Source organism: Hemicordylus capensis, chromosome 2 (assembly GCF_027244095.1).
Source record: "Hemicordylus capensis ecotype Gifberg chromosome 2, rHemCap1.1.pri, whole genome shotgun sequence".
Lineage (NCBI taxonomy): Eukaryota > Metazoa > Chordata > Lepidosauria > Squamata > Cordylidae > Hemicordylus > Hemicordylus capensis.
The window spans coordinates 388,427,305-388,452,948 of NC_069658.1; the positions used below are offsets into that span (position 1 = coordinate 388,427,305).

The 25,644-nt window shown below is 44.9% G+C and overlaps 1 long non-coding RNA gene across 2 annotated transcripts; it reads left to right on the forward strand.

The window, feature by feature from the left end:
* Positions 1-18,568: 18,568 nt before the first annotated feature.
* LOC128346568 (uncharacterized) lies at positions 18,569-22,456 on the forward strand. 2 transcript variants are annotated; one of them, XR_008317052.1, is made up of 3 exons: positions 18,569-18,676; positions 19,149-19,241; positions 22,200-22,456. It is a non-coding gene; the product is annotated as an uncharacterized LOC128346568 (long non-coding RNA). The 2 variants fall into 2 exon arrangements; XR_008317053.1 differs by having other exon boundaries at positions 18,591-18,676; positions 19,133-19,241.
* Positions 22,457-25,644: the final 3,188 nt, after the last annotated feature.

Sequence of the window (25,644 nt, forward strand, 5' to 3'; positions counted from 1 at the left end):
CAAAGCAGAAGTGTGATAGTAGCATTTGAAGTAAGATTTGTGGATCATTGGTAAGACCTTTGAGGTCAAGGGGTCATCTATTACCTGTGAATATCCACACAAGTGAGATTCACAAGAGTCCCTTTCCACATGATAACTGAGAAAGGAAATATCAGAAGTGTGAAGGTTAACAGGAAAGTTCAGTGCCATTTGCACTTGTGCACACAATAGGTTTTAGGGGATTCCTACAGCTACCCTTTTAATGTTTGGGAAAAGAATGACTCACTCTCATACAAAGATAAATGAATGGTGATGATGAGAGGAAAAAATTGTGTGTGTGTAGAAAATATCTGAGATAATAAACTGGTTCATATCCATCCTTTGTATGTACTAATGCTCATGAGAATGTATACGTGGAGTCCTGCACTCTGAGAAGGGGCCACTAGCCTGGAAATTCCCTCTACCTTTCTCATGCAGTTATTTATATGTGATGGAATGAGAAAGGATCATCGCCTATACAGTTCGTGGGGAGGTAACAGGTAAGTATTATTATTATTATTACTAATACATTTATATCCCGCTCTTCCTCCAAGGAGCCCAGAGCGGTCCACTACATACTTGAGTTTCTCTTTCACAACAACCCTGTGAAGTAGGTTAGGCTGAGAGAGAAGTGACTGGCCTAGAGTCACCCAGCTAGTATCATGGCTGAATGGGGATTTGAACTCGGGTCTCCCCGGTTCTGGTCCAGCACTCTAACCACTACACCACGCTGGTGCAGTGGTATGTAACCAACTTGTGCATTTTTACCCTTTCCTGATCAGAACTTGTAGTAGGAAAATCCTAAAGACAAGGAGCCCGGGGGGAGGTTATGCCATTATCAGAAGATTTTGATTTGCCTCATGCCAAAAAGATCTGACCTTGCCTACCTCTTATAATAAGCAACTCTCCCTAATAGTAAGCACCAGACATTTGCCAAGAGTAAAGCTTCTTATTTACACTGTGGAGTTTTCCTGAGGGTCCATGCAGGAATTTCTTTGTGCCACTTACACATTTACTTCTTGCTTTGCAGCAACTACAGTGATTCTTGTTGAGATCTCTTTTTCGCTGACCTTTGCTGCCCCTCTGCTGAAGCTTTTGGAATCCCTGGGATAATGAGAATTGCACAACTCACTGGGGAAAGGATGCTGGCTGGACCTGGCAGGTAGATGTTGTTGATTTGCTGTGACTATAAATTCCAAGTTTCAAACTGAGTAGACTGTCTTCAGCACAAATGATGCTGTGTACTTGTAAATACTTTTCTTGTCCCTTTGAGTTCTATCTTCATTTACTTTCCAGTTAAATTGCAGGCAGCAGAATAAGGAAAAATGAGGAGTAAAACCTAAAGTAATTGTTAAAAAAATTATAAGGACTACTTTTGGTCTTTCTAGGCTTGAAATACTTTTATTCACAAACAGAATTTTAAGATTTCCCACCCCTGCCCCTCTACTTTCATTTTGCTGACTCTCTGTTCATGTGATAAGTATGTTTGAGTCCAGCGGCGGTGGAGCGGTTTAAGATTTTTTGCTCCATTTGTTTTCATTGTTTAAAATGTGGCTTGTTTTGGTGCTGATTTGTCACAGCAGTCATGTGTTTCATGATGAATGTGAGCTTTTTAAAATTGTCGCACATTTTCAAAAAGGTGGGAGGGGGGCTTACTCTGCAGTGTAGCAGAGCTGTGGGCCTTCTCCCCCTTTATTCTTCCTTCTTTTAACATTAAGTAAGAGTGGGAAAGCTCCTTCTGTCTGCTGCCTCTTGCAGCCAACATGGTTTTTCTCCCACATTGCCCCAGTGTTGCGTCAGTTACAGATGCCATCAAGAAATGCAAATGGCACTGATGAATACCACATTGTCAATAAACATCAACAGTAAACATTACTACCAATAAATACTGGCATTATCAATAATTATCAGTGCCTTCACCAAATACAACCTCATTTATAAATACAAGAATATAAATGTAAATACTGGGTGACATGGATATTAATGCTGCATACGCACAGCCAAACACACACATGCAGCAGTTATGCACCTGCTTCTAAAGTATGTCTGTTTGAATGGTTGGGAGGGCAATTTTCACTGATCTCCATGTCCTCAAGGACCCTCAGGTCCATATCTGTCTATTGCAGAGAGTGCTTCTGGGAAGGGGAGATTGGCAAAAATTGCCCCTCCTGCACTTTAGTGTTCCTGCTTCAGAAGTGAGCATGCAGTCACACTGCACATGTCCTTTTTTTGGTGCCATGTGCAAAAAAAAAAAAAGTCAATTATTAGGTACATTATTGTGGACTTAAATACCTATATATCGAATACCATAGGAACATAGTTTCAATCAGCCACTTCCATAAAATCATCACATATTCCCAATGGTTATGTTTCCTGGAATTCCAAAGCTCAATGAAACTTCCCAAATCCTCTGCAAATCTATTAATTCCACATCTACTTGTTTCAGCCAAACACACCACATACTTTGATTTAAATGATCCAGATCGCAAATGTTTCTCTATCACTCACCAATCCTTAGCATTTCTTTCAACTTCCTATACATCACAATATGCAATCTCACTGCTATACATACACAATATCATTTCCCTTATTTCTTGAATCTAGTATAAAGGCCACTAAACCATTCATTCATTTATGTTATAGAAATCAAATTTATTATTTAGCAACATTTTATCTCCAGGTTGCTTGCAACATAATTAAAAACAAAAGATGAGAACACATTTAAGCAGCATTTTTTTTCAATGGCAGTGGAACTCTTGAGTGCTGTTTAGGCAACTGTACCACTAAAAGCCATGAAAAGCTAATTAAAAGTCAAACAAAATAATATTTACTTGGTGCTCAAAAGTCATCCAGTTTAGTACTAGGCAACAGGTAAGGGAAAAGAATACCACCACTGAGGTGACCGTATAAAAAAGGCCCCCTCTCTGGTCTGCAATTATTTCATCTCAGAAGGCCTCAGACAATACAAGCCAGGCACTTTCATAGGGAGTAGGCCATCCTTCAGACACCCTGGTTCTAGACAGCATTGTGCTCCAAAATGATGACTTCCTTTCAGGGGCATTCTCTGGAAACTTGATCACAGAAGCAAATACATAAGCTTTTATGTATACATAATGCATACCTAAGAATACAGGAGAATCATGGATCACTGAGTGACATTGTCACAGGTGCTGCAGCATCCCTGCCATGGTAAGGTGGAGGGAGGCTGGAGGCAGCCTGTGTATGGCTGTCGCCATGGTCCCCTGGCCCTGCCACACCCCCACCCTGCGTCTGACATCAGATGCAGGGGGCCAGCTAGCCATGCCTCCTGATGTCAGATCCGGGGCCGTGGTCTCCCTCCCAAACATGGCCGCGCAGCCCCGTTTGGGAGGGAGATCAGCCCCGCTGCATTGGCAGCGAGGCCAGGAGCGACTCTCCCTGTCTTTAAAAGACAGGGAGAGTCACTCCAACCACGCTGCCAACACAGCACAGGCTGATTTCAGTCTCAAATGGGGCCATGCAGCCCCGTTTGGGAGCAAAATAACACCCCCCCGTATCTGACATCTGGGGCCTTGTGGCACAACCCCTGGGGGCAGTGGCCCGGGTTCTTTGAACCCATTCACCCAATGGTGGCTCCACCTCTGGTCCCTACCCCTGCTGACCTGTGCCCATCAGTGGATACAGGCAGCATGGTGTGGATCACCATGGCAGAGCTCAAAGTGGTCCCACACCAGGCTGCTATCGGTCCTGGACCATTTTGGCACTGGTGATACTAGAGCTGCTGGTTCATTCAGGGGGCCACCCCCACCCCCACCCTTTGTCTGGACCTGAGAAGGTCCAAGAAGGGCAAGTACTTCCTGCTCCTCCTCAGTCTTAAATGGGGGCAGGGCTTGGGGAGGATGGAGAGAGCAATCTGGCTGGGCTACTTTTGGGGAACCTGTTTGCACATCCCTGTCTCTGACAGGGGAGGACCCCCTCCCACCCATTCTACCTCAGCCACCACAGGCAGCTGTGTTGTGGAACCTGGCCCTCCAGAAAGGAGAGCCAGAAAAGTGATATGTAAATATTTGTCATATTCGTAGCAGCTGAAGACACTTCCTCACCTGCTGCCACAGGGAGAGCTTCTTCCCTTACTAGGGGTGTGAACAAAACTGGCTGGCTCGGTTCAGTTCGAGTCTGAACCAGACCCGAACAGGACTGGGACAGTTCAGTTTTGCCCCCCCATCAAATCCCACAGGGTTCAGTTCAGTTCTTAGGGGTTCATGAGTCAATTTAAAAACATATCATCAATTATCATTATCATTATTATCGTCATCATCTAGTACTTACCCTTCTGGGGTGCTTCTCCAAGACTATGAGGAGGGGGTCCGCGGAGGTTCCTCTCCCCCCGCCAGCCTTCCTAGTGGGAAAGATTGCCTAATTCTGGTGTTCTTTGGCCCTTTCTGGGCCTTTCCCCCTCATAGAGGCCATTTTGGAGGCCTCCGCTCATGCTCAATGGGCCTCTGCATGGCCTGGGTCATGACCCAGCCACACAGGGGCCCACTGCACATGCACGACAGCCTCCAAAATGGCTGCTGCAATGGGGGAAAGGCCCAGAAATGGCCAGTTTTTGCCACGGGTAAGGCCAGTGGGAGGAGGGGGACCTCCACAGACCCCCTCCATGGCCTCGGAGGGTAAGTACTTAACTTTAAAAACAAACAAACTCACAACCCCACCCCACCCCAGGCTGGGTGTGTGTGTGTTCGGTCTAGGGTTTGAATGAACAGGGGGTCATTCGGTTCCACCCCAAACAGTCAAACCAAATCAGTTCGACGTCAAACACATTTGACATTGAACCTGTTCGCATCTCCCTATCCCTGACAGGGGAGGACCCCTCTCCCCACTGCCCCATTCTACCTCAGCCACCACAGGCAGCTGTGTTGTAGAACCTGGCTCCTCCAGAAAGGAGATTCTGCTCACAACTACATCAGTGGGGTTGACTCAGGAGTATGTCTTCTCACCATCTCCCACCATCACCAACAGCATCACCCCTCACTCTGCCATCCACTCTGCTCCTGACTCTCCCTTTGCACCCTTCTGAGCCTCTTGGGGATTCTTAAAATTTAATCCCCTTGAGGATCAGACTTCAAATTTTGAGAAGGAATTATGTCAAAATGATGAAAAATTAGTTTCTAAAATGTATAAACTGTTGCTTCTGGAGGAGATAAGAAAGGAAGTGGTTAAAACGACTATTATAAAGTGGGCTCAAAATGTGGGGCGTAATATAGAAATGACAGCCTGGGAAAAATGATTTAAAATTCACTGCATGTTATGCTATAAAAGAAAACTATTATAAAATGATGTATAGATGGTATCTGACACCAAAAAAATTGGCATTAATGTATAAAAATGTTTCAAACAAATGTTGGAAGTGTGGACATTCTGAAGGCACCTTTTTTCATATGTGGTGGACCTGTGGGAAGGCTAAAGCCTATTGGGATATAATTTATAATGAATTAAAGAAAATATTTAAAATGACATTTGTTAAGAAGCCAGAATCCTTCCTGCTGGGAATAACACAAGGTGTAATCTCTACAACTAATTTAACATTTTTTATGTATGCTTCTACGGCGGCCAGAATTATATATGCACAGAAATGGAAGAGTAATGAACTGCCTTCAAAAGAAGATTGGCTGATAAAAATTTTGGAATATGCGGAGATGGCAAAACTTACAACACTGATAAGAGACCAAAACTTGGAATGTTTTAAAGAAGATTGGAAACCATTCTTGTTGTAACTAAAGAATTACTTTCCTACTATGGACTTTACAGCAGGGTTTGAAATTTAGTAAAAAAACCTGCAGGTTGGGTAGATTAGCTATGTTTGTAAGGGTTTGAATTCATGTTTTGAATTATTATTATAGCAAGGGTAAATTTTATAGTTGATGATTCACGAAGAGATGTGTGTGGGAAGTCCACCTTTTTGTGTGTATTTGCAATGAATGATAATATTATTACTGTTAAAATGAATAAAAATTGAATTTGGGGGAGGGGGAAATTTAATCCCTAAGTGTGATGGGCGTGGGGAGAAGGTGATCCTTTAAGAGGTTGTGCAGCTGGGAGTGGTCTATTTATGGTCTGTGTGCCACACACAGCACTATCTGTGGTGCACCCACAGAAGCTAGAAAAATTACCCCATCCCCCAAATAAAGAAGCTAGCTTTATTGGGGGGGGGGGCTTAATTTTTTATTTTTTGAAGGGACCAAGCAACAATGTGGCAAGTTGAAGGGAAGGGAAGGCAAAGGGCAGGGGATTACTGTGGCTTCTCTAACCCCAACCCATCCCTCCTGTCCTACAATACTGCCACTACCCTCCCAAACTAGGCCCTTTTAAAGGAAGTCTAACCTGTTGCCTGACCAAGGTGGCAGGGGGCTCACCTATCTGGCATCTTTGGCTGGGGGCTTCTGGAGTCTTCAGCTGGAATCTGCCAGGTGTTGCTCTCGGACGCATTCTTGGGCTGAGAAGACACCAAGACTCAAGAGCTGTGGGTGAGGGCAGGTGGGCACCAGTCAGGCACCCACCCAGCCATCCAAAAATCTAAATGAATGAATGAATGAATGAATGAATGAATGAAACAGAGTGTGCTTGGCAGGCTGGGCACCAGACAACATAACAGTCTACCAAAAAAAACCCCAAAATGAATCTACTAGGCACACACAGTAGTAGCAAAGGTCCAGCTTGGGGCTGAGAAATGTGGGAGTGGGTGGGTTACAGCAGCCCAGTTATTGAAGCCACTGGGGCTGCACAAGCAAGAAGAAGAAAAACACAGAGAAGAAAATAAAATTCCAAGCAGCACCCAGGTAAAGCCATTGGGGCTGGTACAACAAAGAAGAAGACGAAATAGAAAAATAAAAGAAAAGAAAAGCAGTTGTTGGCACTGTGAATTAACGGTGGGGGGGGGGGGTAGACAGATAAGCCCAGCAGGCACTCTCTCTCCACTCACTGGGCTAGGCAGGCCGGCCAGCCAGCTCAGACCACCACCACCACCACTACCACTACCAATCGCTGGTGCTGGTGCTGCAATCTCTCTCTGATCCATTTCTCCTGAGGCACAAATGGCTCTCTGTATCTCTGCCTCCAAGCAGCTCCTTAAATACATTTTGAACATCCCTCTTTGGCCTCACTGCTCGGTGCACCCTTCCCCCAGCCAACGCAGGGCACAGTTGCCAATGACAACACTTGGTTTGAATGATAACTAGCCAACCAAGAAGCAAGGAGATCTCAAGCCAATCTGAAGCCAGTGCCAGAAAACCAATCAGCAAGGGGAAAACAATCCTCCAAAATCGCCTAAAAACTCCCTACTATAAAGCCTACCCTTTCAAGGCTCCAATAGGACATGACATCACTTAGAAGGAGATGTTACTTCAGCACCTTTGGCACTCTCCTGGTGTGTTCTTATGGCCCCAGCTTCTAGCTATCTTCATCACTGCCTAGTCAGGTCTGAGAACAGCTATATCAGTCTGTGTATTTCTCTGATTTTATTGGAATTTCATCAAAAATGGCTGGACTGAACATTCTTTTAACAGAATTCTTGGCTGCATAAAATCTTTATGAGCAATATGTTAAATGTTCAGTAGTATCAAGTAGTATAATATGAAACAGAGTGAGGAGTTATAAAAAACAGCAACCTCTTGAGCTTGGATTGATTAAAACAATCTTTAATTCAGGGTCACCTTCTGATCCTTCATGATGGTCTGCTCATTTGTGCTGCCTCGTGCAGATGAAAAAATGTAGTAAGCAAAACTTTTTGTTCTCTCCAAATGACGACCATAGATTGTTGTGGTTAATTGTGGGAAAATGCATGTGACTGAGTATCATGTGTCATCTGGGCCCCAGTCAGAGCTGTGACTTCACAGGAAAGCCTTCGTTAGTCTATTCCATGATTAACTTTCTGAAATGCTAAGACTGTATTCAGTAATCCAAAAACCTTCAGTTTAAGATGAGAGTGAACCTGCTTTACATTTTCTCTCGTGCTCTAAAAAGTATGGAAATTGCAAGTTAAGGTGCCCATCTTATCTTCCGCACCACCATATAAGCTGTAAAGACTTTGTACAGTCTGGTATAAGATGATGATGGCTTTAGAAATGAGGCTCCATGCACCCATACTTTGCCTTGATCAGAGCTGCATCAGGCAGAAATTCATTAGGGACATCTCTATGAAGTAATTAGGGAAGTTGCACCTGTTAAATGTCTGCCTGGACACATCCCTCCCCAGCCCTAGGCAGGAAACCTCATTTAAAACATTTCCTTGGGCTCTCTGTATGTGTGTGTGTGATATTTCTTAATTGCAGATGTTACAGGCTCTGCCACTGGAAATCCTAGATAATTACATGCATAATGATGTTACCTTAAATAAAGATATCCCAATACTGCAGATGTAATACTCACACTGTTTCTACTGATTAAGGCTTTCTGCAGTTATTATTTTATCATTGCAGCTGCCTGCATTAACTAGAACCAATTATGTAAATATCTTGATGGCAGTGTGCATGTTAATTGCCATCTCTCCATCATTATTGGACTAGGCCTCCTCAGTTAAACAGTTCTGAGATTTGAAGAGGGTCCCCCACCCCCGTTAAGTGAATGAATTTGTGCAGAACTTATGGAGGCTTGATTCTGGCTTGCTCAAAAGAGTGTGCTTAATGGACTTCTTGCCCTACTTCCTTCTTGTCCTGTATCCGTGTCTTAACCTGCAGTGGAAACATTGTGTTCTTCAGAAGTAATGTCCCATTGAAGTCAAAGGAAATTTATCCAAGTTGGTAGAATATGGAAAGCATAATCTAAGTTTTGTAATATTGTTTAAGGTTCCCATATTGCATCCTGGAGATCTTTCCCATAGTTCTGAAGCAGTGGGAGAGGATACAGGCACTGGGGCCTCCAACCACTGTTATTCCAGTTCCTCATTTACAAATCACTTTTCAGTAGGGCTGTGCAAAACTTCATAGGCTAGACCAGATTAGAATCACATGGACTAGAATAAAATTCAATCCATATTGAATCACTATCCAGCCAAGGCTGCATCAGAGCCAAATCAAAGCTGGATCCAGATAAACTGAGTTGGATACAGTTTGGCTTCCAAAACTTCCCCTTCTCCTCAACCCTCCTATCCCCAACCCCTGCAGTATTGTTCCATACTGGAAGCTGAAATTCCCTACCAGAGGCCCAGAAATTCCCTATTTGCCTTTGAAATTCCCTGCAGGAATTCCTTTTTTTACCCTTGAAATTCCCTGAGGAAATTATATATGCAATAGACAGGAAACTGATCCGTTTTATTTATATAGATATAGATGTATGATTTTTACTCAGCAAAAGGCTGAATAATGAAGCTGTACTCGGTAGAAGGTCCTCCATTTCTGAAATTTTTATCCTACGTTCTTTGCACTACAAAAGAAAATACACCAGAGATTAAAGAAAAAATTTGTTATGCTGATAAATATTCTCATGTGAGATAGTTGCTTATTACGTGTACTTATTCCAGTACAACTCCTTCTGGTTTTTCCCTTCATAAAGAGGCTATTGATTCCCTTCATTATATGTACTACATAGTCTACTCGCCGAAATGCAACACAAAACGGATACATACATGGAAATGCAATCATATGATGCTTACTCACGCCTCACGAGTTTGGTACTGAAAGTGAATGTAGTCAAATCGCAACAGGAAAAGAAACTTTATCTAAAATTCAACATATTCAGCATTTCATAAAATTCAACATATTCAGCATTTCATATGCAACACAAATGGATACATACATGGAAATGCAATCATATGATGCTTACTCACACCTCACGAGTTTGGTACTGAAAGTGAATGTAGTCAAATCGCAACAGGAAAAGAAACTTTATCTAAAATTCCCTGCATCGCCTGAATTTTACCCTGCATTTTCCCTGTATTTCACCACTTTTTAGGTAGGATTCCCTTTTCCCTGATTTTTGAAGGCAGAATTCCTTGCATTTGGGGGGAAAACCCTCCAGGGAACATCACTGCTCCCCTGCACTTCCCTTACTGGATTACAAGACAGGCAAAACACTCCCAGCAATGAGGGAGCAACTGCTGCTACATGCAGATTTATTTAATTATTTATCTATCATATTTTTATGCCACCTGATATATACATCTCTAGGTGATGTACAAAATTTAAGATACTAAAAATCAGATTAAAATGCATGAAACACAATAAAAACAATAGTATAAAACAAATTAAAACTGAAATTAATTCTAATTAAAAGCTTGTGAGAACAGGAGAGTCTTGAGGGTCTTCCTGAAATCAAATAGAGAAGGAGATGCTCTTATTTCAGCAGGAGCATATTCCAAAGCCCCGGGGCAGCCATAGAGAAAGCCCGATACTGAGTTGCCAACAGACAAGCTGGTGGCAACTGTAACCTGACCTCTCCAGAAGATTGTAACAGGAGGCAGGGTCATTGACAAAGGAGGCACTCTCTTAAATGGCCTGGACCCAAGCACAGTTCTCTCTAAGGCGTGCACATGTGTGCGCATTCACAAGTTTTTGGATGTCCACTCAGTTCATTTTAGATCCCGCTCAGGGAGAATCAGGAAGGCCCCACTCTGAATGCATGTACGCACACACTTTCTTTAAACTACCGCCCAGAATAAAACTCATTCTGCAGAGAGATGGAAAACATTAGAGGGACCACTGGACAGAAGCCATTAAGAGCTTTATAGGTGACTAGTATTTTTAAGCCCGTTGTGATAACGGGCGCTAGCTTTCTATCCCGTCTTATCTGTCTCTCTCTCTCTCTCTCTGTCTCTTTTTTTCCCCCTTGTCCCCTCTCCCTTTTTGTTTTTTTTTTTTTGTTTTTGTTGTTGTCTCTGTTTTTGTTCTTCCTTATTTTGCTTTTACTTTTTTGGGGTGTGGGTATGTAGATGAATAACGGCCAAAATGGCCCATGAGAAGGTGGCCGCCCCCACCTATCGCCCTCCCGCGCACCTAGCTGCCGGAGCCCACCTTACCCGCTCCAGCCCGAAGGAAAAGAGAGGAACTCGGGAACAGAGCTACTCTCTGTGTTAAGCTGCTGCCCATACTGTCGCAATGGACGCAATAGGCGTCCTTTGCGTCCATAGCGGCAGTTTGAGCAGTGACTTAGCACAGAGAGGAGCTCTGCTCATGAGCTCCTCTCTTTTCCCTCGGGCTGGAGCGGGTAAGGTGGTCTTTGGCAGCTGGGTGGGCGGGAGGGCGATAGGCGGGGGCGGCGACCTTCTCATGGGCCATTTTGGCCCTTAATCTTTTGGGGGGGAGCGGGGAAGGTGATTTTGGGCAGCTGGGAGGGCGGGTGAGCAGGCGGGGGCCTCGTTGGCGGCTTCGCCGCCACCTCGCCCAGCTTCATTTTGGGCAGCTGGGAGGGCAGGTGAGCAAGCGGGGGCGACGGCTGTGAGCGGGCGGGGGCCTCGTTGGCGGCTTTGCCGCCACCTCGCCCAGCTTCCCTGTCCCCCGTCTCGGTCTTCCCCCGCCGCCATTGCCCTCGCCTTTTTCAGGGCGGCCGCTTCTGGTTGCCTCGGCCTCCTCTCGCCGTGCCGCAGCTCATGGCCGAGGCGGCGGCTCTGCCGCCGCCTCCGCCACTTTCCTCCGCTGCCACACACCGGCTAATGGCCGCCCTTGGCTGTGGGACACTGGTGTCTGCGGTCCTGTGTCCCTTGGGCTCTTCTGGGCCTGCACTTCGCGCAGGCCCAGAACATCCCAGGGAGGCAGGGACGCAGATCCCCAACGTTCCAAAGCCACGGCCACTCACTTAGCCTTTTATTATATAGGATAACCAGCACTTTGTATTTCACCTGGAAACAGTTTGGCAGCCAGTGCAATTCTTTCAAAACCAGTGTTATATGGTCCCTTTATATTGTCCCAGAGACCAATCTGGCTGCTGCATTCTGTATCAATTGTAGTTTATGGACTATGTACAAAGGCAGCATCAGGTAGAACACATTACTGTAGTCAAGTCTGGAGGTTATCAGCATATGTACCACTGTTTTAAGGTCATTAACCTCTAGGAATGGAGGTAGCTGAGATCTCAATCAAAGCTGATAAAAAGCCCTCCTGGCCACTCCCTCAACCTGAGAGACCAGTGAGAGCTTTGGGTCCAGGAGCACTCCCAAGCTACATACATAATCTTTCAGGGGGAGTGTAAATCCATCCAGAATAGGCAGATCTAAACCATCTCCCAGGTCCCAACCCCCCACAGTCAGTACTTCCATCTTATTTGGATTCAACTTCAGTTTGTTATCCCTCATCCAGCCCATTAACACCTTCAAGCCGGCATTTAGTGAAGATATGCCATTTTCCTAATGAGGTCAACATGGAGAAGTAGATCTGGGTGTCATCAGCATGTTGATAATACCCTGCACCAAACCTCCTTATGATCTCTCCCAGCAGTTGCATATCGATGTTAAAAAGCATTAGAAACCGTATGGAGCCTTGTGGAACTCCATACTTCAGTTCTTGCTTTGCAGAGCAACAGTCTCCAAGCAACACCATCTGGAATCTACCAGAGAGGTAGGGATGGAACCACTGTAAAACAGTGCCACTCAATCCCACTTCCCTCAGGCAGCGGCCTGGAAGAATACCATGGTCAAAGGTACTGAAAGCTGCAGAGAGATCCAAAAGGATCAGCAGAGTCACAGTCCCACTGTTGATAGCCAATTGGAGATCATTCATCATCTCTGGGTCCTCTCGGAGAGACCACATTACTCCTTTGTTGATGGAGTTACACTGGCTGCCAATAGTTTTCTGGGCAAAATACAAAGTGCTAGTTATAACTTATAAAGCCCTAAACAGCTTAGGCCCTGGGTATTTAAGAGAGCGTCTTCTTCACTATGAGCCCCACCGCCCATTGAGGTCACTTGAGGAGGTCCATCTCCAGTTGCCGCCAACTCATTTGGTGGCTACACAGAGACGGTCCTTCTCGGCTGCTGCCCCGAGATTGTGGAATGCGCTCCCTGCTGAGATACGTTCCTCCCCATCTCTGGCAATTTTCAAAAAACATCTGAAAACACATCTCCAACCAGGCTTTCTCAGCTTTTTAAACTTGTTTTTAAATTCTTTTGATTATTTAATTATTGTTTTACAATGTTTATTGTTTTTATGCTTTATAATTTTTGTTTTAATTATTAACTGATTTTAATGGTGTTTTAATGTAAACCACCCTGAGCCTTTTGGAAGGGTGGTATAAAAGTTTTAATAATAAATAATTAATAAATAATAAATCAGGCTGACTAAGGCAATCTCAACCCCATAGCCCTCATAAAAGCTAGGTTGAAATGGGTCTAGATAATCTGCATCATCCAAACTGCCTGGAGCTGAGGCCACCACCCGGTCAATCATGTTGCCCAACCATGGAAGGTTAGAAACAGGTCTGTAATTAGCTAACAAGGAAACCAGTGCAGCTTTCTTCAAGAGTGGTCTAATAATAGCCTCCTTAAGATAAGGAGGCATCCTGCCCTCCCTCAGAAAAGGATTTATAATATTTACCAGACCCTCTCTGGTGCAGAGGGGAAATGACTTGACTAGCAAGCCCAAGGTTGCCGGTTCGAATCCCCACTGGTATGTTTCCCAGACTGTGGAAAACACCTATATTGGGCAGCAGCGATGTAGGAAGATGCTGAAAGGCATCATCTCATACTGCATGGGAGATGGCAATGGTAAACCCCTCCTGTATTCTACCAAAGACAACCACAGGGCTTTGTGGTCACCAGGAGTCGACACCAACTCAATGGCACACTTTACCTTTACCTCTGATAATATGATTATCAGATGAGATAAGCCAAGTTGGGCAAGGGTCAAGAGAGGTTGTAGGGCATGCTGTCCAAAGCAGTTTGTCCACTTCCTCAGGAGTCACAAACTGAAAATGATCCAATCTAATCCCATAAGAGGCGTTGCTGGACACCTTCACAGTAGACTCTGCAATAACTGTGGAATCCAGCTCAGCCTGAATGTGAGAGATTTTATCCGCAAAAAAGTCATTTAAAATGTCACAGTGAGTGACCAATGGTTCCAAGTTTAAATTCAAGGGGGAGGGATACATACTGCCCCCCTCACAACCCTAGACAACTGAGCTGGATGTGAATTTGCAGAAGCAATGCAGGCAGAAATGTACTTTTTTGCTGCCCGCACTGCCAGAGCATAGATCTTCAAATGGGCTCTGTGTTGTGCCTTATCAGACTTGCACCAAGTCTTCCTCCACTTGTGTTCTAGTTGTCTGCCTCGCTGCTTGAGCCCCCATAGTTCATCTGAATACCATGAGGCTGTCTTTAAAGCAAGTCAGAGAGGATGCTTAGGAGCGATTGTGTCTACTGCACTAGTGAGTTCATTATTCCATGTTTCCACCAGAGCATCGACAGAATAACTAGCAGAGGAAACTCTAAACCCTTCTAAGGCTTCTTGGAATCCTATTGGATCCAATTACCTCATCGCGCGGATGAATCTAATAGGTCCACCCCTGCAGAGGTGGGTCGTGGCTGTAAGTTCTACCTTAACCAGATGGTGATCCGTCCATGACAATGGGGAGATGACAGGAGCAACCAACCAATTAGCACCACCTAGATCATTGCAAAAGACCAAATCGAGCATGTGATCAGCATCATGTTTCGGTCCAGAAACCAATTAGGATAGGCCCACAGTCATCATGGCCGTTATGAACTCTTGAGCCGTTCCCAATAATGTGGTCCCAAAATGAACATTGAAGTCCTGCAACAACAATAACCTGGGCCACTCCAATGCCAACTCAGCAACTAGGTCTGTCAGTTCATTTAGGGACTCCACTGGGCAGCAGAGTGATTGGAACACCAGTAGAAGTCCCAGTTTATCCCTGGTCCCTAGACTTAGGTACACACATTCAACATAGGGATCTTGGTAAGGGATATGGAATTCTTATAGACATAGCCACACCACCTTTCCGCCCATATCCTCCCACCTGCTCCACCATGGAGTAACCCTCTGGGAGAAGCTGGGACCAAACTGGACCACTAGCATCTCCCAACCAGGTCTCTGTGATACATACCAAGTCAGCTCCTTCATCCATGATCAAGTCATGCATTCAGAGGTGTATCTAGGGAAAATAGCACCTAGGGCAAGCACTGAAATTGCGCCCCCTGTCCAAGCACCTGACACCCATCTTTCAGATAACTTTACCGTAATATCAGCTGAAAAATACAAGTCAAGCTCGTTAATCTTTTAATATTTCAAAAACCATTTAGCAGTGGATGCAGCCAGACCAAAGAATGCTAGAAAACTACAAATTTCAGTATGCTGTGGCTCATGAAATACCCAAATACTATGTGGAAGTATAGTTGGAAAACTAAGCAGAAGTGCCTGTCTAATTCTCTACTATGCATTGTAGCATCACCATTACATAAGTTTTAAAAATAAATAGAGAATTTGACTTTTCCCAGATACTCTGAAAATAATTAAAGGATATGCAGAGTAAACTGTGCCATTGCTTGGAATATGTTCTAGTATTTCAGAAAGACAGTTAAAATGAGAGAAAGAGAGCAAGAAACTCCCAGTGGGCCTTAATACTAAGGATTTCACACGGATTCAAAGACAAACTCACCATTAATGGCCATATTATTAAGACATCACATTTGACTCACTTATCACAAGAAGCAAAGTAAGAGCAAATGAATACAATCCTAGCTCTTAAGCGTCAGCTCAGTATTCACAAGCCCTGATTCTCTGTACATAGTGCCAAACTAAATATGTGTACAGTGACTTATATTATATTATTTTTTAAAAAAACATTACCTGTAGTCCCTTTGGGGGGCTTCCTGAAGGCCACCACCAAAGGCTGTCCCCATTTGGCAGCCGGCTTCGACAGCTGCTTGTAAACAGGCTGCCTCAGTCCCTGTTTAAGCCAAAAGCCCCCAGACCCCACCCTCCGTTATGGATTAATTATAGGAGCCAATGCTGTATCATGACTAAATGCTGAATTTGGATAGATACAGGGACCCCAGCTTCATTTCAATCCTCAGTCAAGAAGTTAGAAGCACATTGCATTGAAGGGTGGTGTATGCAATGATGATGATGATGATGATGATGATGATGATGATGATGATGATGGATCATTAATGATCCTTAGGCATGTTCTGATTCTCAGCCAAATCTACCTCACAAAGCTGCAGTAAGGCTGAAGTGCTGCTCTGAGCTCCTTTCTACAAACAATTGTATTAAATTAATTCATGATTCAGAGAAGCTTATGTCCTTGAGAAGAGATGCAGATGCTCCTCCCCAAAGTATCTAACGAATTCCTCCCCCACCATTTTACAGAACTTCCCCAAATAACACCCCCCACTCCCCAAGTATCTTTCCTTTCCAGGATCTGCTTCTCAAAGTTTCCCTCTGCCTGCACTCCTGTCTTTGAAACACAGACTCACATGGCCATTTTCGTAACATGGTGAACTCATCATATGTTGAATAGTTCTCAGATGATTTTGGCATGGTGAATAGGCTTGCAATGTTCTCAGCAGCCCCTTCATGACACCCCCCCCCACAACTGGCTCTCTCCTCTGCTATTTATCTGGGGGCATCAGAATCTCTGTGCCATGACACTGATGTGCCAAATTTCTCATGCTATGAGGCCAGTGCTCCTGCACTGCTTCCTGCCAGTTTGTTAATTCTATTCAGGTCAATTGTGCTGTATTTATTTATTTTTATTTTTATTTTTATTTTTACATTTCTATACCGCCTTTCGTTAAAAGAAAACCCCAAGGCAGTTTACAAAAATTAAAACATACAATAAAAGCAGTAAAAACATCAAGCAATAAAAACATCAAGATAAAAACATATAAACAAGCATAAAAACATGACAACAGATAACAGATAAAAACAGAGAAGCCGCGGTAAAAACGATCATGTAAAAGCCTGAGTAAAAAGCCAAGTCTTTAAAAGCTTTCTAAAAGCTGTGATGGAGTCTGAGGAACGAATGGCCACCGGGAGAGCATTCCAGAGTCTAGGGGCAGCAACAGAGAAGGCCCTGTCCCGAGTGCACGAAAGCCGGGCCTCCCTCATTGTCGGCACCCGGAGCAGGGCCCCCTCAGATGTCCTTGTCAAGCGGGCAGCAACCCTTGGGAGCAGGCGGTCCCTCAAATACCCCGGGCCCAAACCGTTAAGGGCTTTAAAGGTCAAAACCAGCACCTTGAATTGGACCCGGAAACGAACCGGCAGCTAGTGCAGCTCTGTCAAAATGGGGGTGATATGTTCCCAACGGGCAGCTCCAGATAACACCCTCGCTGCCGCGTTTTGCACTAGCTGTAGTTTCCGGATATTCTTCAAGGGCAGCCCCACGTAGAGCGCGTTACAGTAATTCAACCGCGACGTGACTAAGGCGTGGGTAACTGTAGCCAGATCTGCCTTCTCGAGAAAGGGACGCAGCTGGCGCACCAGCCGAAGCCGTGCAAAGGCACCCCTGGCCACCGCCTCCACCTGAGCTTCCAAAAGCAGAGCCGGGTCCAGTAGTACCCCCAAGCTGCGTACTTGCTCCTTCAAGGGGAGTGCAACCCCATCCAGAACCGGTAAAATCTCCTCATCCCGATTGGCTCTCCTACTGACCAACAGTACCTCCGTCTTATCCGGATTCAGTTTCAGTTCGTTAGCCCACATCCACCCCATCACGGCCTCCAGCCCCCGATTCAGGACATCCACCGCTTCCCTAGGATCAGATGACAAGGAGAGATAGAGCTGAGTGTCATCCGCATATTGCTGACAACTCAGTCCAAATCCCCGGATGACCTCTCCCAGCGGCTTCATGTAGATGTTAAACAGCATGGGGGACAAGACTGATCCCTGCGGGACCCCACAGGCCAACGGCCACGGGGCCGAGCAGTAGTCCCCCAGCACCATCTTCTGGACCCTCCCCTCAAGAAAGGACCGGAACCACTGCAACGCAGTGCCTCCGATTCCCATACTCGAGAGGCGGCCCAGAAGGATACCATGGTCGATGGTATCGAACGCCGCCGAGAGGTCCAGCAGAACCAAGTAGAAGCACTTGCTGCTCTTGCATGGTGCAGCATTTCAAGCAGAATTTTCAACACAAAGTAGTCAATGTGCTCAAATCCAGTAAAAACATCAGATTTTGGTGACTTTACCGCATGAGAAACAGTCATGTATATCAGCCTGTGACCCCAGCTGAAAAAATATTCCTCATGCACTAAACTAGAGATGTGCAAATTGATTTGAGATGAATCGATCTGAGCTCAAAATGGGGTGATTCAAGTGATTTGAACTTGAATCGAATCACCCCTAAAACAAAGGACCTGATTCAAGTTTGAATCAAATCAGCCCCGATTCAAGGTCAAATCACTTGAATCAATTTGAGTGGCAAGCACCATTTTGAAGGGCTGTTTTTCCTTGCTGATTGATTTACTGGCATTGGCTTCTGACTGACATGAGTTCACCTTGCTTCTTGGTAGGCTTGTTATCATTGAAATCAAGTGTTGTCAGGGGCAACTGTGCCCCCATTGGCTGGTTGGAGGGAGGGAGGAGACCAAAGGAGGAAATTTCAAAATGTATTTAAGGGTCTGCTTGGAGGCAGAGAGCCATTTTGTGCCTCAGGAAAGAAGGCTCAAAGAAAGACTGCAGCAGCATTGAGCAGACTCCGATAGTAGAGGTCTGGGCCAGCCTGCCTTCCTGGCCCAGTGAGTGGAGAGAGAGAGAGAAAGTGCCTGATGATTTATCTGTGTGACTCTCTCTTTAAATCATTTTATTTGCAGTTGCTTTCCCCCTCTTTTCTTTTTTTAAAAAATTGTACCAGTGGCTTCAACTGGATGCTGCTTGCAATTTTATTTTATTTTGATTTATTATTATTTCTTAGCCAGCCCACAGTGGCTTTAATAACTGTGTTGCTGTGCTTTCTTCCTCTTCCCCTCCCTCTCAGCCCTGGCAGCACCTTTGCTTCTGCTGGGTATATGCTGGCCTGGTGAGTTAATATCTCCCCCCCCCCCGTAGGCTGGTGTGTGCTACCCAGCCTGCTAGGCTCTCTGTTTTTCCCTTTGGTTTTTTGTTTTTTGGTTTTTGTTTTTATTGTTTGGGTGGATGGGAGCACTCTTGCTGGCACCTCCCTCCTCTCCCCCAGCTGTTGATCCCATTCTCAGTGTCTTCTTGGCCCAGAGTGCCTCCAAGAGCAACATCTGGCAGACTGCAGCTGAAGACGCCAGGCTGGAAGACAGCGGACCTGAAGTTCCTAGCTGATGACGGTAGAAGGTGAGAGCCCCCCCCCCCACACACACACACCTTTTTCAGGTTATTAGAATTTAGAGTTCTTTAAATAGGGCCAAGTTTGGGGAAAGGGGATTAGGTGGGTAATGGCAGAACTATAGGGCGGGGGTGGGCGGGCTTGGGTTAGACAGGCCACAGTAATCCCCTGCCCTTTGGCTTCCCCTCCTTTAGACACGCCCCATTCATTGTTGCTCAGTCACCTCAAAAGAAAGCCTGCTTCTTTAGAGTGTGTGTGTGTGTGAATTTTTCTAGCTTTGGTGTGTGTGCCACAGTGCTATAGATAGCACTGTGTGTGGCACACAGAGCATAAGTAGACCACTCTGGGCCCACATACCCTTAAAGGTGCTTCCACTTCTGCCCACATCAGAATCAGGGCTTACATTTTTGAAATCCCCAAGGTCTCTGGGAGGGTGTGAAGCAGAGCCAGGAGCAGAGTAGCAGGCAGAGGGAGAGGTGTTGCTGCTGATTGTGGTGAGTGACAATGAGAGGGGCCTACTTCCTGAGTCGTCCACATCCCCGTTGATGTTGTTGTGTGCAAACTCTCCTTTCCAGAGGATACTGGCCCAACAGTGCAGTGTGACCTCCGATGTTTGAGACTGAGGAGAAACAAGAAGAACCTCCACTTCCTTGACCTTCTCAGCCCCAGAGTGGTGGCGGCCTCCAGAATGAACCAGTAGCCCCAGATAGCCCCTAAAATCATGGTTCAGTTTGAATTCGGACCAAATTCAAATGGAACTGAATGTTCCTGAACCAGTTCAGTCAAAATAATTGGCTGGTCCAGTCCACTTGATTGAACTGGTTCAGCAAACTCAAATCAAATTGCTAAATACAATTTGTGCACATTTCTACAGTAAACACTGGAGTTTGCCCCTTTGCAGCACAGTTTCCTTTTCTCTGTGATCTTATGTACTACTTTATGCTCTACAAACACAATTACTTTTGGAAGAAAAGAGAAGAACCTTGGAGAATATAACTGCAGCAATGCAGCTTCAGATGCACTTGAGAAAGGAACATACTGTAGGTCAGTGAATCATTTGAGTACAAATGCTTAGTCAAATCAAAGAGGCATTGTTTTGATGTGTATCAGTGTAATAGCCAACCAACTAATGGGAAATACATGTTCATGTCAAAACCATGTGTGTGCATCAGATAAGCCTTAAACTATCTTAGAAAACATGCATGTTTCTGAATTAAGTGCAGACTGGTCTGCTTTTCTCCAGGGGAATGGGGCTTTAGTCTCTCTCTCTCTCTCTCTCTCTCTCTCTCTCTCTCTCTCTCTCTCTCTCTCTCTCTCTCTCTATATATATATATATATATATATATACACACACACACACACACACACACACACACACACACACACACACCTGAGCATCATGGGAGCCATTTCATCATGATGTAATCCAATATGGTAACCTTTGCTAACTGGCAAAAAAAGGCACCTTCTAAAATAGTGGCTCTCAAGTTTAGCAAGGGGAGAGCTACTGTCACTCCCAAGCCCCTGCACAGTATCCCTCCACTGGCTGTTGCGCCTTTTTCACTGACTGTTGCTCCTTTTTCAATTGTGAATCCTTTTGGGACAGGAAACTATCGATGAAGGAAAGTTCCACTATCCCCTTTCACCTAGTTGTGTCACCTACTTAAGCCCTAAAGTTCACAAGTTTCTGAACCCAGCTGTTACAAGGCCCCCTTTCCTGGAAATAATACTCTGCCCCACCTGACTAGAGATAAGCACCTGTTAACCATACCTTGTCCTGTCTGACTAGGGATAAGCACAGCTAAAGCTGACTGGTGTATTATTGCTGGTTTCTGCCTTGTAATTGGTTCACATTGTCTACCAATGGCTAAGCTTTATTCTGCTTGTACTATTAGGGTTGGTGTATACCATGAAACTTTGGCCTCTGATAGGCTCATTATTCAATCCTATAACCTGTAAACACTTTAAAAGGCTGTTGCCCAAAGCCTGAGGCTTCTCTCTTCTGTCTTCTCTTGGAAGACAAACACCCGGCATGTCGTGATCAATAAATGCTTGGACCTGATGGATGGTTTGGCCTCTGCTCATTAAACAAACCCAGAATTCCTGGAATTTCTCTCTCCATTCAATTACCTTTTCTATGTGAACTGCTTTGAGAACTTTTTGCTGGAAAGTGGTATATAAATATTCTTAATGATAATGGCTGGCATCCAGACTAATGTTGGACATGCCACATACAGTTCATGAATACAACAGGCGATTTTGCTCTCTCTCTCTATTCTCTCTGCAGCCATCATTGCATCCCAAAAATATGTATCTGAGGCATGTGGGACCCTTTGGGACATATTTTCAAGAGGCATAGAGGGCCATAGAAAGAGTGGGGGATTGGGAAGAATCTCCCTACCCTGTTCTGTATATGAAATATTATTTGGTGTGCAGAATGTTAGTCTGAATGTCAGCCCTTAATAACCCAAGTGTGGAAGAAGACTGAGATGGAATGGCTGGTATTTTGCTTAAATTGTGAGTTTCTCTTTAAAGAAATGTTCAGGGCAAAGGAATTAGTAGTACTCTCTCAATCAATAACATTGTTCTGGAGGCATATTGAGAGAAATATTGGCCCTTACTGCTGCACTTACACTCATCAATTTATTATTTCAATGATGGCTAGGAACCAGATGCTTTAGTCTTACTAGCTGGGGGTAGTTTCTGGGTTAAGGGACAGCTTGCTTTGCAGTGGCTACTATGAAGGTGAGATGGGGCTCATGTATTCACATTAGCTGGAGAGATGGCATACTTCTGTCTTTGACTTTTATTTGAATGACTATTAAAAATGGGAATGAAGCAGCAGAAAAAGATTAAGTTGGACTTTCTCAATTACAGACAGGGATTAACGGTGCCAGGATATGATGTATGAGCAGAACAGCTCCATTGTCCATGTGGGATTACTTTTGTCTTTCCCTTTGTTCCAGGATATATCTGAGTTCTGAAAAAATGGACTGACCTTTCAGCATCCCAGATCAGGCTGCAGATGTGTGAGAGTTTGGACACCTGGACAATTGACTTCCATGGAGTGGAAGGATGGATCTCATTCTCTACTGGTGCCAGGGGCAGATTAACCTCTTTGCCGCCCATAGGCAAAGATTATTGTGCTGCTGCGAGTGGGGTGTGTGTGTGTGGGGGGGGGAAATCTCCCCCTTTTCACTCTAAAAAACATCACCACTGCCACGGCTGGCTGCAGGGAGGGTGGGGTGGGGGGTAGGGAGGGAAGAGTGCCTCCTTCTAGTGTACCTTTTAAAATGCTGCCAGGAGCAGCATTGGCCTGACTCCAGCCCCGCCACCCTCCAGTAACTGTATCATGCTTCACCTGGCTTGCTGTTTTCTCCTCTTTCTCTCCCTCCAGCGAGGGAGAGAAAGGGAAATAAAGGCTGTTCAGGTAGCAACGGCTGCCTGAAGAGAGAGGAGCTCACTGAACGTCAGAGGCAGAGCCTGAGCGAGCCAGGTGAAGCATGACACAGTTACTGGAGGGCTGCGGGGCCAGAGTCAGGCCACTGAAAGGTATGCTGAAAGGAGGCACTCTTCCCTCCTTGCCCCCCCCGTTGCAGCAGTGATGTTTTCCAGAGTGAAAAGGGGGAGATTTCCCCTCCCACACACCCTGCAGCTACCCCACCCCCCCAAGAGGCATTGCCACTCCTCAGATTTCTCTGCTGTAGGCAGATGCCTCTTCTGCCTCTGCCATAATCTGCCATTGACTGGTGCTCCACCAGTTCGGTCTAGTACAGTGCTACGCATTACTCACAAGTTGTCGTAGACCTTGAGGCTACTGATTATACTGGAACGTCTTTATGGTGGAATTTATTTTAAAATAAAATGTGTTTAGTGTTGTAGCCCAAGAGTGTCACACCTGGTACTTAACTGCTTATCTATCTGGAAGTAAGTTTCACTGAAATTAATGAGATTTGCTCCCGAATAACAGTGTGATCTCAGTCAAGCTTATTTTTAGGGTGCAATCTCAAATTTACTTGGGAGCATGTTCATGGAAATAATTAAAATCAATGAAATTTCAAGCAAATATGTTCAGAATTAGGAGAGTCTGTCTGTCTATCTGATTGATATACCACCCAAAACTTATGTCTCTGGATGGTTTACAATAAAAACAATACAAATCAAAACAAAATTTAAACAGAATTTAAGCAAATTAAAACAAAAAAATATTGATAGAGATTTTTTTTTTTTTAAAAAAATCATATACTTTTGCTTTGAAACAAACTGGCATTCTCCCATTAATATAAGGCTTCCTCCAACCCAGACTTGCTCTGGTGCAACAGCATCACTATGTGGAGATAATTTCAGTATGACAGAGTAAATTTGTGTGCTGCTAGTGGGGTGATAGTGGTGGTTTGGTTGCAATCCAACCCCACCCATCTGTTGAAACTCAGACATAGGATTACACCATAAGCCATTCATTCATTTTCATTTCCTCATTGCTTATGCTCAGCACTCACATGGCTAAGTTGTCACCATACGTTCATCAGGTTTATCTTCTGCAGATCATTAATGAAGGGAGGGAAAGTTCCCCAAGAGACCTGAGATTCAATCCAACCAAAATTAAACACATTCAGCCCGATGAGTTGAGCACTTGCTTAAATCTCTGTCCCTGAAACTAGTGGGATTTAAAAGTGCTTGCTTTTGCCTGGATCAGGCCCTTTTCACATGATTTATTGAGACTAGAGCAGGCTTACTTGACACAGTTGCTTCTTAATTGTGGCAATGCTGATTATTCAGCATTTAGAACTGAAACAGATCTAAGACTAAAATACAGAGTATGCAATGTACAAAACTGACAAGCTGTTCTCTAAAAATAACATGTTTAAAAGAAATTTGCCAATAATAGTTTTCCTGCACTCTAGAATGATGAGCCAAAAACTGGTTTTCCTGCAATTTGATAATTTTCACTCTGCCATAGCACCAAATTCCCACACATATTGACATATCAAACCAAACAGATTTTCCTTTTCTTTTCTCACTGCATGAAAATGCAGTGAGCTGGTAGTCTGCAGCTAAGAAACTCTCTGGTGGTTGGTTCCCCCCCTCCCCCATCCGAAGACTTCAACATCAGTTATTGCTTCAGTGCTGCCAAATTAATCAAGAGCCAGTTGTGATTTAGGAGTTTAGTCTCACATCATGGCTGTGTAGAGTTATATAAAAGCGAGAGCTGATCTTGTGGTAGCAAGCATGACTTGTCCACATAGCTAAGCAGGGTCTGCCCTGGTTGCATATGAATGGGAGACTTGATGTGTGAGCACTGCAAGATATTCACCTCGGGATGAAGCCACTCTGGGAAGAGCAGAAGGTTTCATGTTCCCTCCCTGGCTTCTCCAAGATAGGGCTGAGAGAGATTCCCACCTGCAACCTTGGAGAAGCCACTGCCAGTCTGTGAAGACAATACTGAGCTAGATAGACCAATGGTCTGACTCAGTATATGGCAGTTTCCTATGTTCTATGTTCCTGTTTTCAAAAAATTTCAAGTCGTGACCCCAGAATCCAGCATCAGTTAATATTTAGATAAAGAAGTAACTGTGTGTGTTGGATATCAGAAATCTGTTCTCTAACTGCAGAAAAAAGAAATCCGTGCTGTTTTGTCACTCTTCTCAAAAAAAACCCCACTTTTTAAGGCAAACCTGCTCCATAAGGTAAGTTTTCAGGAGAGGCCATTTCAGATGCTAGCTGTTGCTCTGTATTTACAGTTCAGCAAAATGTGATGAAGTTAAATCCATCTTAAGGCTATTTGCATGACACAAGCCACCTGTGGTAACCCAGGCGGCTCATGTCATCTGGAGCACTAGGAGCCCTCAACTCCCAGCTGCTCCAGGACATGGTAACCCTGTTTATTTACTCAGTGTTTTCATAAGGTAAAACAAACCTGTTGTTCATTTTACATTAATAAGCAATCGTGATCCCTGAGTAAAAAGGCTCCCCTACAGCCCGCTGCCATTTCCAGAAGCAAGCCAGGGGATGTGCAAACCATTGCCTGTGTAAAGCTGGCTGGGTGGGTGGGTGGGGGTCCACGTAGATTCCCCCTCCCCCCCGGCCTCAATGCAGCCCAAACCAGCCCATTCGGCCAGCTCTTTGGCCCATTCTGGCCTTCCCCCTCAGTGCGGTGGCCATTTTGGAGGCCACTGCACCTGCACAATTGGCCTCTGAGGGGCCTCAAAAATTGAGTCTATGAAACACCCCCAGACCAGACTGAACCGAGGTGGGTGGGTTTGAGAGAGTGCTGGACAAAACTGGCCTGGTCAAGTTTGAGTCCAGTCCAGACTCGAACCGAACCAGGTCAGCCAGTTCCGTGCACATCCCTAGGAAAGAGTGGCCACACCGAGCGCAGCAGCTGTTCTAATGAGAGCAGTAGCAGCGCTC